Below are 13,367 nucleotides of genomic sequence, written 5' to 3'. Positions count from 1 at the left end.
ACTGAATCTGTTACTTGGCTCAGGCTCCTTAATGCATTGTGCAGGTTAAGTGTCATGAGGCTATAGGGCGTTCACTCACCGCTCTAGAATGTAGTGAAATACAGGTAAATTCAAGCGGGTGCTACTAAATTAATGTCAAAATGTAGTTCTTTGCCCAATGTCACTATTACTCACACACAATTAATCATGATTGTTCTCTACAATATTTTAACATTCATATGCTTGTACTTAAGTGTTGATTAAATAAGAATGTTTGTCGTGACCGTTGCTAGTTTAGACCACCTCGCTCTTAGTTTATTCTCTTCCATTTGTCAGCATTGGGGGTAGTAACCACGCTTTGGACCAATCAACTGATACCCTCGCCATTTTCATTACCAGACCTGTGGCTTTCTATTCCTCTAACCCCGTTGAGGGGCCATTTCTATGGTTTTAAAGGGAAAGACTCAGAAATACACCAGGAAGCCTGGAACGGATTGTTTTCAGGGAGGGTAGATTCAAATTCAGTCTGTTAGCTTTGTAAATTAATATACAGTTAGGTCCATAATTATTGCCAACCTTGATAAAGATAGGCAAAAAAAAGACTAAAATAAACAAATACTGAGTTATATTGTATGATCAAACAAAATGGGGAAATGATATGCTATACTAATACAAATGCTCAGAGAAAGAGATTTGGTTTAACAACAAATCAAATAAATGTCAAAAAGATAGGGGTAAGATTACATGAAAATAGAGCTATTTGGCAATGCACAACAGTGGTGGATTTGGGATCGAAAAACAGAAGCATATGCCTTTTACCGACGGTAAAATCTGGTGGTGCATCTGATGTATTGGGGCTATTTTGCTTCCACTAGTCCTGTAGCCCTTGTTAAAGGTCAACAGCATCATGAACTTTATCAAGTACCAGGACATTTCAACCAAAAACATGGTTGCCTCTGCCAGGAGGCTGACACTTGGTCACAAGTGGATCTTCCAGCAAGACAATAACCCCAAGCACACATCAAAATCGAAAGAAACGGTTAATTGACCACAAAAAAAAATCTACATTTAGCAATGGCCATCTCAGTCTCTATACTTGAACCCCATTGAAAACCTGTGGTTTGAGTTGAAAGGGCAGTCCATATGCACAGACGAAGGATATCAAGGATCTGGAAAGATTCTGTATGGAGGACTGGTCTAAGACCCCTCCCAACGTGTTGTCCAATCTCATAAAACACTTTAGAAAAAGGCTCAGTGTCGTTATCCTCGACACGGGAGGGTGCTGGAGTACTGAAAACAAGGGGTGCCAATCATTTAGATTTTTTTTTATTTGCATTATAAAATATAATTTCCCCCCCAAAAATTGCATGCAATATAGCACAGTATTTGTATTATTTATTTTATATAAACCCATTTCCCCCCCATATTCCACTGATTTAGAAAATGCCCATGTTATCACACACAAACCTGCAGCCACAAGCTATCTCTGTGTGTGTGTGTGTGTGTGTGTGTGTGTGTGTGTGTACGTACATAAGAACGTGTCTTGAGTGAGCATGTAGACGCAGGTAGGTAAGTCGCTGGTCCTCTGTAATCCTCCTGTGAGTCACTGTAAGAAGCAGATCCTCATCGTGCAACGTCCCTGTCCGTCAGTTACACATGCACACACACACACACACACACACACACACACACAACTCCCCGCTCCAGGGCTAAAAAGTGGCAACGATTATCAATAACACGATTCGCAAACTTCACCGTGACTTAATAAAAGGAAAGGTTCCCCCATTTTGAATGTCACATTGGTTTTTGTGCGTCTCTGGGTGATGCTCTATCAATTCCCTGGGTCATTTCATGTTTTCATGGGAGTTATTGGCGTTCAAGCAGGTAGAAATCCATCCGGTATGACATAACACCATGATCAAGTCGCTCACTACACTGGAAATTAATAGGAATGAGACTTTTAAAATCGCGAAAACATCCATCATACATGTCCGATTTCAATACTGGCCGATGTCAGAAGTCGAGTGGAAGTCAAGTCTTTGGTCATATTATAGCGATATTCCTACCTGGAGAAATGTGTAATTTAACGAAGGGTCTAGCACATTTTTCCTATTTTTCTACCTCCTCAACCCGGGGTGCATTGCATGGTGCCAATGCCAGAGATATTACAGAAAGTAGATGGGAATCCAATTAATAAAGGAACGCGTAACACCCCACCCAGCAGAATGTCGACCAATCGTTTACATTGTCATGCTGCGTCACGCGGTTGCTAAGCTAATCGCCACGCGATCCCTTCTCAAAGTCAGTGTATATGTCGAGAAACGTGACTATTTTCATCAAAAGTATGTGATGTCACAATTCCAACACTATACACCATACTACGTGTAGCAAGTTAATTACAATGCAGTCGGAAAGTGTTTACACCACTTGACTTATCCCACATTTTAACGTTACAAGCGTATTCTAAAATGGATTAGATTGTTTCCTCAATCTACACATAATAACAAAGCAAAAACAAGTTCCGATTTTTTTTGCAAATGTATTGAACATTAAACTGAAATATCAAATTTACATAAGTATTCAGACCCTTTACTCACTACTTTGCTGAAGCACCTTTGGCAGCGATTACAGCCTCAAGTCTTCTTGGGTATGACACTACAAGCTTGGCACACCTGTATTTAGGGAGTTTCATTCTTCGCTGCAGATCCTCTTAAGCTCTCAGGTTGGACAGGGAGCTTCGCTGCACAGCTATTTTCAGGTCTCTCCAGAGATGTTTGATCGGGTTGAAATCCGGGCTCTGGCTCCGCCAGAGGACATTCAGAGACTTGTCCGGAAGCCACTCCCGCGCATGGTGGCTGTGTGCTTAGGGTCGTTGTCCTGTTGGAAGGTGAACCTTTACCCCAGTCTGAGGTCCTGAGCGCTCATCATCAAGGATATCGCTATACTTTGCTCCATTCATCTTTGCCTCAATCCTGACTAGTCTCCCAGTCTCTGCCGCTGAAAAACACCCCCACAGCATGATGATGCCTTCACCGTATTTAAAAAAATGTAACCAGACAAGTCAGTTAAGAACAAATTATTATTTACAATGATGGCCTACCGCGGCCAAACCAGAACCAAGACGACACTGGGCCAATTGTGCAACGCCCTATTGGACTCCCAATCACGTCCGGTTGTGAAACCGCCTGGAATTGAACCAGGGTCTGTAGTGACGGCTCTAGCACTGAGATGCAGTGCCGTAGTCCGCTGCGCCACTCGGGGGGCCTGGCACCACAGTACGGATGGAGCCAGATTTCCTCCAGACATGACGATTGGCATTCAGGCCAAAGAGTTCAATCTTGGTTTCATCAGACCAGAGAATCTTGTTTCTCATGGTCTGAGAGTCCTTTAGGTGCCTTTTGGCAAACTCCAAGTGGGCTGTCATGTGCCTTTTACTGAGGAGTGGCTTCCATCTGGCCACTCTACAATAAAGGCCTGATAGGTGGCGCGGTGCAGAGATAGTTGTCCTACTGGAAGGTTCTCCCATCTCCACAGAGGATCTCTGGAGCTCTGTTAGAGTTACCATTGGATTCTTGGTTACCTCCCTGACCAAGGCCCATCTCCCCGTATTGCTCAATTTGGCCGAACGGCCAGCTCTAGGAGCCTGGGTGGTTCCAAACTTCTTCCATATAAGAATGATGGAGAGCACTGTGTTCTCGGGGAACTTGAATGCTGCAGAAAGTTTCTCCTACCCTTCCCCAGATCTGTGCCTCGACACAATCCTGCCTCGGGGCTCTACGGACAACTCCTTCGACCTCATGGCTTGGTTTTTACTCTGTCATGCACTGTTAACTGAGGGACCTTTATATAGACAGGTGTGTGCCTTTCCAAATTATGTCCAATCAATTGAATTTACCACAGGTGAACTCTAATCAAGTTGTAGAAACATCAAAGAAAAAAAAGCAATGGAAACAGGATGCACCTGAGCTCAATTGAGTCTCATAGCAAATGGTCTGAATACTTATATAAATGAGGTATTTCTAAAAACCAGTTTTTCACTTTGTCATTATGGGGCATTGTGTGTAGATTAAGGCTGTAACGTAACAAAATGTGTTAAAAGTCAAGGGGTCTGAATACTTTCCAAGTGCACTGTATCTCACATCTCGGAAAAGATTTGTAATGTTGTACTTCTTGTTGACAAAATTCATGCTAATGTTTTTTTTTTGTTAGCGCCCAATAGACTCTTATTCGCTCCTTGTCCCAGAAATCGGCCAAAATGCACTGCACGGCCCATTGACGTAGCATTGGGCAATTTTTCCCATCTTCTCAAAAGTATAGCGGTCGTTGAGAATGTTAAACTCCACTGAGGCACATCGATCTGCAGGTTGAACATGGTAAGATTGTTGACTCCTAAATTGATAGCTGTAAAATCACCATAACAAACTGCACTAACTAGCTACATTACATGCTGAAATTGTCATTGGTATTATTGTGTGTACATATATAGCTACATTTGCATTGTGGATTTTGTAGCAACAGATTTCCACAACGATTTTTCATGTTTCCACCAACTTTATTATAACGCCAAAATGAAACATGTTCACAAAAAATATTGTTCTCACAGTGTTATTTAACACCGTAATTTTAAATGAATGAGCAGCTTTTTTCCTTTAAATTATACCAGTATGGTGCCTCACTCAATTGATACAATTCAATATTACAAGCTGTGCACAATACTTTAAAATGGGCAATTTCAAGTTAATTTGCAGAAGCCAAAATGGATTTGACCCTACGATATCCTCATGTTTAGTGTGGCTGAAGTAATGTGGATTAGTTTGGCTGAGGAGAGACACCTCAGTAAGTTGTGCAGCACTCTGATTGGACCGCTCAAAAATCAGGAAGTGTGTTACTATGGTGATATAAAGTGCTGCAGAACCTACAGGCTGCAAAGCCACAGCAGGAAATGTGTGACAAAAAAAATAAAAATAAAAAGGTTGGAATGGATAATGGCTGTCAGTGATCAGTCAAACATTCACGCCTCCATAGCGATCCTGTCAGTATTCTAATTCTATGAACTCCTCCCTGGCTTTTTCCATTCGCTGTCATGTCAAATACTGTATTCAAAGTGCCCACTATTACATTCTAGAATTAGAATAATCATTCTACTTTCATGATACCAACAGTAACCCCAAATGTTTTGACTTGTGCTCTTAAATTAATTGCAATATTTGGTTAAACAAGGCCTAGATGCCCATATCGTGCAGTCCTATGTGGCAGTGTGGAAATTCTCAAACGAGATCAACTTTTGATGGAAGTTGGACTTTGAACAGTATAAAACAAAATCAGAATGGAGAAAGATCCGTTGAGTGTTTGTGTTGCCACCCTAGGGTAATGCACCACTCAAAGCAAATGTAGAGTTTTTATTATTCAAAAACCTCAAAATGGCCATATCGCCCAGCCCAAGTGAGTGTGTGTGTGTGTGTGTGTGTGTTAGATAAACAGGGCAGGTTAAACAGGTTGCCAGTCGAGTTATGCCTTTCCCCGATGCATCTCCCTAAGTATTTACTACCCGTTTGTCCATTAGCGCTCACTAATAAGAGTAAGGCCCTGCGTGCTTTAACCATGAGGTAGCCTAGTACTCCTCCGAGTGAGAGTTTGGTTAAAAATGTAAATAGTGAGTTTGAGTTGTGTGAACGTATTTACTACCCACGCTGGTGCCTTTGAGTCCTGCAACAATGGATGGAGAGGAGGGGTGTAGTGATATAATGGGCAACTTCCTGTTTCGGATTTTTGCACAACTTCCTGCAACAATATAGACCAAAGAGTCAAAACTCTTGTGTCTATGTACACGCACAATTACGAACTCAAATTGGCATCGTAACGACTTGAAACTTAGTAATGGAACATTGATAGTAAAATCAGGTAATACTGTAACCCAACTGCTTCCTAAAATGAAGGGGGAAACGAAAATGAAGAAAAACAAAAAGGGTGTGGGAAAACAAAAAGCAGAAATGACTCGCACTCCTTCAATACAACTGAAGAGTTGAAAGGTTAGCCTACTTCTCAGCTAGGGCTGTGACCATCATGGAATTTTGGATGGGTAACACCTTACTTGACAGCCAGCGTCATGTACCAGCCATAAAACAACAGGTCTAAATATATGTGTCATGACACTGTTATTACCATATTACGGTATGACCTGTTATGACCGTGTCATAACGTGTTATGACGCTGGGTGTCAGGTACAGGGTTACCTTTGGATGATGGTTAGTGATCAGTCAAATGACCAGTCACCGTAATAACCCTTCAAAGTCTGTTTTTTGTTGTGAAGATGCACATTTTCTCCTCTCTTCCGATCCTGACTGCATGTGCTGCGGGGATGGGGGGCGTTGCCTAGGCAACCGAAGGCTCGTTTGCTACACTGCCTTGCTTGTTTCAGCAAGGAGCAAACAAGGTTTCATAACGTTATGGAGGCCCATGTTACAGCAGATGCTGACTCAACCGCATGAATGCCCAGCCGTCCCGTCATCAGCCAGATGTTCGTTTCACACCAAAAATAAATACAAAATGTAAAACGGTTATTTTATTGCTATGACTGTCTTCATCCATAACTGTCGGTTAGGCCTACAAGGTTACAGTGTAATTGTGCCAGCTCTAGTCTCAAGAGCAGCTCAGCGACAAACACAGCAGAGAGTGGCCTAATTCAATATTGGGATTAAATGTCTTATTCCCCCTATGGCTATGAGCCCTGCGAGCCTGTTTGGCGATGAAGGGAAGAGGCATGAGTTTGTAGAATGTGTCAAAAAGGAATTGGCAGAATTTACCAGTGATAAAACCGAGAGGAGAAATATCCAGAATAAAGCATATGCATAGCCTAGCTGTTGGTTCACTCAAGCCAACCGTGCAAAAGAGCAACCTGTCACCATCAAAGCAGGTGGAACCAACAGCAGCACAGCTGAATGTGTGGAATATTCAATAAAACCATGCAGTGGGCCCCATGCACACACACAGGAACTTGTTCAAAGTCCTTGAGAGAAGAATGGGGAAATTTACTAACGTAACTTCATTCTCTAGCAAGTGAATGAAGTCAGCAGTGTTCTGTTCTTTGCCGCCCTCTCACACACATTCCACAACAAATAAGGCAGAATGCACACCAACACACACTGCCACAGTTCTAGACACAGCTCTTTAGCCCTGGCGTTTGAAGAGTAGAGGTTGTCACAGCACCTGTGTCCCTTCTGGCTGTGTCCAGTTCTGTTAGTGCCGTGTCGGTGGTGCTCATCTGACTGACTGACACTGGGAGAAATACCACAGCAGTCACCCATTTCAATGACTCAACACATAGTCGACACATGCAATCATCTAGTGCTGGGAGACCACATCAGTAGTAGGGCTAGGATTTTTTAAAATGTATTTATTTATTTAACTAGGCAAGTCAGTTAAGAACAAATTCTTACTTACAATGACGGCCTATACCGGCCAAACCCGGACGACGCTGGGTCAATTGTGCGCCTCCCTATGGGACTCCCAATCACGGCCGGATGTGACGCATCCTGGATTCGAACCAGGGACTGCAGTGACGCCTCTTGTACTGAGATGCAGTGCCTTGGACCGCTACACCCCTCGGGAGCACCAGGAATTGCCAGGGACATCACGATACAATGTTATCACGATACTCAGGTGGCAATATGTATCCCGAACCAGCAATTCTATATGTATTCCGATTTGATACTGAGATTTTATTGCAATGTTCCAAACATATTGCTAACTATACACTTTTATTAGATACACCACCCCTTCAAGAAAATGGTTAGATCCTACAGACAGTGAGTCACGTGGCCGTGGCTTGTTATATAAAGCAGGCAGACAGGCATGGAGTTACTGTTCGATTGAAAGTTAGAAAGGGTAAAAACTAGTGACCTAAGCGCCTTTGAACATGGTATGGTCATCGATGCCAGGCGCACTGGTTCGAGTATCTCAGAAATGGCCGGCCTCCTGGCCTATTCACGCACAACAGTGTCTAGGGTTTACAGAGAAGGGTGCGACAAACAAAAAAACATCCAGTCAGCGCCATTCCTGTGGGGAAAACGGCTCATTGAGAGGTCAAAGGAGAATGGCAAGAATCATGCTAACTGACGGGGCCACAAACATGCAGATCAAGGCACGGTACAACAGTGGTGTGCAGAACCGTATCTCCGAACGCACAAGTAGTCGGTCCTCGTCAAGGATGGGCTATTGCAGCCGACGACCACACACGGTTCCACTACTATCAGCTAAAAACAAGAAGAAGTGCCTCCAGTGATCACTAGCACTGGACAACTGAGAAGTGGAAAATTCAGGCTGTTGTGGCAAAGCTGGGTCCGACCCGGTACTAGGTGGGTGTACCTAATAAAAACTGTCTGCTGCAGAGTGACAGAGATCATGAGAAAATGTATTTTAAAATCAGCCATGGAAATAAGTGCTGAAAACATGCTGGCTCACTATTTTTAAAAGAGATGCCAATTCCTGCATTCATCTGCCTGCTTTTACAGAAAAATGTGAAGACTTTTTACACAACTCACTTATTCAGAACAAGGATAGATGGAGCACACTCTTTAGGCTACAGACTCTGGACCTGTAGGGTTTACCCTCCCCCCTTGGGTTTACCCCTCCCCCTCAGAACAGCCTCAATTGATTGGGGCATGGACTCCACACACTGTATCAAAAGCGTTCCACAGGGATGCTGGCCCATGTTGACTCCAATGCTTCTCACAGTTGTGTCAAGTTGGCTGGATGTCCCTTGCGTGGTGGACAATTCTTGATTCACAGGCACCACCTACTACCATACCCCGTTCAAAGAAACTTAAATATTTTGTCTTGCCCATTTACCCTCTGAATGGCAAACATACACATTCCATTTCTCAATTGTCTCAAGGCTTAACAATCAATTAGAGATCATAGCTTTCCCCAGGATTCACCTGGTCAGCCTATGCCATGGAATGAGCAGGTGCTCTTAATGTTTTGAACACTTTGTATATGGTATAGTAAGGCATATATAGTTAGGCCTATATGTCTGTTATGTGGTAATGCTCTGTCTCAGACTATCAGCTAAATGTGTCAAGCATACTCAACGATACGCTGTCAGCTCAGAGAGGGGTGTACAACTCTAGTTGTCAAGGGCCACAGTGTAGGTCTATAGGCTTGCTATAATAATAATAATAAATATATAGAATGTTTTTCCTACTTGTCAGCAGGACGGTGCCCCTTAGGAACTAGAGTAGAGCACCCTTGGATTGGAGAGTGCACTTGACCAAGGATCCCATTCAAAGAGAATACATAGAGCTGAGGTAGGCTATAGCCTAAGAGATTTTATTCTCTTCGAGCCATTTGATCCCCCCCCCCCTTTCTGAGCAAAAAAAAACATAAGACTAAAAACACCATTAAAATCAGATCAAAGTCATTTTAATGTTGCAATGTAATCTGACTAACACCCCTCTGCTTAATCCACAGTGGAATCTCTACTAGGCTCATTTCCATCCCATCCTCCTACCTCCCCCAGGGCTCCCTACACCTCTCACCCTGTGTTCCCTTCCCTCTGCCTCACTCACATTCACCTCAGAGCTAAGAGGTTCCTCCAGTGCTCCCTACACCTCTCACCCTGTGTTCCCTTCCCTCCGCCTCACTCACATTCACCTCAGAGCTAAGAGTGCATTAACCACTCCAGTGTCACATGAGCTCTCATTCTCTGAGCTACAATATGCTCACACACACACATACATATATACACACAGAGAGACAGGGAGACAGAGACAGGAGGGGCTGCACAGTCAGGTGCCGTTTTCTGCACAGCTAATGAGAGACTGAACAACTCTACTGATAGATATTAAGGGAAGGGTAAATCCTGTTGAATTCAATCCCTTTTTGATTTGAACGAAGCCTTCCACACATATTGCTCAGAGAGTGACTTTTGGACCTGAATGCCAAAACATTCAAGAGATAAAAGGTGCTCAAAGTTGACCTGTTTTGCAGTATTTCAAATTCAAATTCAATGGTGTACCAGCTAAAATTGCACAGGGCTCTCAGCTGACATTTTTTACAAGGAGCACATGAGTTGAAATATTTAGAAGCACACAATGAAATTCAGGAGCACAATGATAAGAAATTACTAAAAGTTTGTGAATAAAACATTGTTAGAGTGTTCCATGCTAAATCAAGCACAATGTACCCTAAAATATGAGTCACTTAGGTGAGACTAAAATATTCAGCTGCCCTTTAAGGTGGGAGCCGTTAAAGTTGTGGGACATCTCTTCCCTAGCAGTTGAGCCAGCTCAAACTAACATTGAAAAACAACCTAGCGTGTGAAGAAAATGTAAATAGCCCCCCCAAAAAACGGAGGAGTGTTACATTTAGTAGATTTTAGTGTAAATTCTACCAACTTCTATGCCTGTGCGCTTCTAAAAATGAATCTTTCAGCCCCTTGCTCTCAGTGCACATAGCACCCCACGCGCAAAGGTGGTACATATATGGGACTAGTTCTTTGTGTGACTAGCTACCAGCTATGAAACAAAACAGAAATACTTTGAAAATAGCTACGGCAGCATTTTTTTTGTTGCTTTGAATCACAACTCGCACACGCGCTCATACTTTACTTTTTCAGTTGGCGCACATCTATTTTTTGGCGCACATTTCTTGTAGCAAAATGGTTGCATCGTAGAGCCCTGTTGCAGTGCTTTGAAGGCATAGATGCATTCTATGAGTTCAATTTCTTTGACTGAAATGATAACCACCCTGTATTTAAGAGCATATAGGGGACACAACACAAAGACCTCAGATGTAAGCTACAACATATGGAAATATGAAAAATGTCCAAATAGTCACTTTCTGACCACTTCTTCCATGGGCAAACATGTATAGAAATGTGTTTAAAATCGAAAGGAACGCTGTCAGAGGATTCAGGATTAATGTCAGAGGGTTCATCAGCCAAAATCAGTGGCATCCGTCTGGTGGGGTGGGCAGCAGGTGGGAGGCAGTGGTGCATGCTGGAAAAGGTTATTTCTGCTTGAGGAGTGTCTAGGCAGGGTTGATCTAATGACCTCTGTGCCCAAGGCTGTCCCCTCAGAGACCACACAGCAAAGTGCAGAGCGGTGCGGAGTAAAGGTCTAAGAGCTGAGGCAGCGTGATTGCACCGTCCTTAAGCTAATTGCCGCATGCTAAAGGAGAGCAATACCCCAGTCTCTTTTCAACTACACTAAAACAAATCTCTATAACCTGGTCTCTACTCAAAAATAACACTGGCTGTTCGGAGTGTCACTGCAAGGGCTCTCGTCACGCAAGTCTGAGAAAAGGAAAGGGGAAACCTAGTCAGTTGCACAAATGAACGCATTCCACCGAAATGTGTCTTCCGCATTTAACCCAACCCCTCTGAATCTGAGGTGCGGGGGTGCTGCCTTAAAAATCGACGTCCACGTCGTCGGTGCCCGGGGAGCAGTTGCTGTTAGGGGTTAACTGCCTTTCTCAAGTTAGCTGTAACAGTGGGTCATAACATAAATATAGGTCTGTTACACTCAAAACACAATGACTGACTGACTGTGAAGAACAGCAATAATAAGCCAAAGAAGTCAAATTGGGGGCTTAGATCAGCAGTTGGAGGGTTGACGTCATTGCCCAATCGGACAGTGTTTTCACGTAAGCTTGATATGGGGTCACAATGCAAAACACTACCCATCCAAGATAGAGTAGGGACAAAGTATGTCATCATTGTCAACAACGCCATCATGTCTGAGAATGAAACACAGGTAGAACGATCATTGGGAGCAATTACGTAACAGATAAGGGACACCTGATATGGCGGATCCACCCAACAGAGCTTTATCATCACATCTCTCTGAACTCTGACCTCAAAATTCCTGTGACAACAAAAGGCAACGTAATTGCAATGACGTCAACCCTCCAACTGCTGATCTAAGCCCCAAATTCGACTTATTTTTCTTATTATTGCTGTTCTTCACACATTGTGTGTGTGTGTGTGTGTGTGTGTGTGTGTGTGTGTGTGTGTGTGTGTGTGAGGGATGTGCACAGTTATTCGAATACTTGTGTGAGTATTCATTTTAGAGAGAGAGAAAAAAAGTACAGCCTAATATAGGCCTATTTTAACCAGATTTTCACACAGAAAAGGCCTTTTTCTAAATTAAATGAAAATATCCACGTAACATTGCAACACAGGGTTCACGTTAATTCAGGATTTCGCGGTTTTTATGCAAAGAAATACTATAAAACGCATAAGAAATATCTTGCTGCGTCTCGTAAACATAGATCTAAAATGCTTCTGTCATTTCTGCTCTGCATCAGACTCATTTTGTGCTTCAGTTGCACTTATCCACTTGGATGAGAATTCACAAACAGGTATTCTATCAGCAGACAGAGCTCTGACTGATGTGCAGCTACTTTTCTCCTGTAAATGCAAGATTAACTTCAAGGAAAACGTCAGAAAATGTAGATGGCTACATTCCTATCAAAAACATTAGAAATACGCTTTTTCATTGTAAGCTCGATTTACTTGTGTGGCTGCTAGCAAAACAGCATTGCACTGAAAATGTAGCTATTTTCAGCCAAATGTGTTGCACTAATGTATTTTCTGTGAAGGAAAAAAACCCTGATCACTCTATTGAAGCAAAATAACACTTAACTTTCGATATAAAAAACAGGTGAAATGGTTTAAAAATTCTGATTGATGTTCAGACTTTTCAATGTAGTTATGCACAGTGCACCCCAGGAAAAAGGTTGGTAGCCAAGTTCCATGAAAGATAACATTGTGGCTGTAGCCGAGTTTCCTTGGTGTCTCTCTCCCCCTCAGTCTACCCACTACCCCATATAACCTCCGCGGGCCGCTGCAGCAATAGAGCCAGCCTCTCCCCCGCACAGCAGTACTCGGGTTAAAAACGTACATAAATGTTACATACACAAACACATTTCAAGTATCTGACAAAAATGAATGATACTATTTGAATAGTGAAATCATTTCAAACCCCCATCCCTACTGTGTGTGTGTGTTTTGCATAATACAAATTCTGTTGGGGTGAGTTCAAATCCCAGATCATTCCAGCCAAAGCCAAATCACTGATACTCACTTGCTCTCACACATAAACACACTGTGCAGACTGCAGTACGCATGTACCGTACTTCATTATAGCCCAATGTTGACCTATTCTTGAACTGTGTGCATCCCTCTCCCTCAGATATGAACAATTCTGTATTTTATTAAAAACGTATTTCTTTTTTTTAATTAGGTAAACAGCCTAAGTTATCTTTTTAAAAACAATTTAAAAAAGGTAACATTTCAAATCAAGTGCAAAAATGGGTCTAAACAGACCTGATGCTCAATTAAGTTCTGGGTCCATACACGTTAAGAGAAGAGCGAGAACAATATTAGT

General features: G+C 42.7%; 1 protein-coding gene across 3 annotated transcripts in view; it reads right to left on the bottom strand.

Moving 5' to 3' along the window:
• LOC139366187 (protein diaphanous homolog 1-like) overlaps positions 1-13,367 on the bottom strand; it is a 142,671-nt gene that overhangs the window by 120,504 nt on the left and 8,800 nt on the right. The window lies entirely within an intron of this gene.

This window comes from Oncorhynchus clarkii, chromosome 14 (genome assembly GCF_045791955.1).
Source record: "Oncorhynchus clarkii lewisi isolate Uvic-CL-2024 chromosome 14, UVic_Ocla_1.0, whole genome shotgun sequence".
Classification (NCBI taxonomy): Eukaryota; Metazoa; Chordata; class Actinopteri; order Salmoniformes; family Salmonidae; genus Oncorhynchus; species Oncorhynchus clarkii.
Note: the sequence above shows the minus strand (reverse complement) of the source record. Positions and strands in the feature narration are given on the sequence as shown.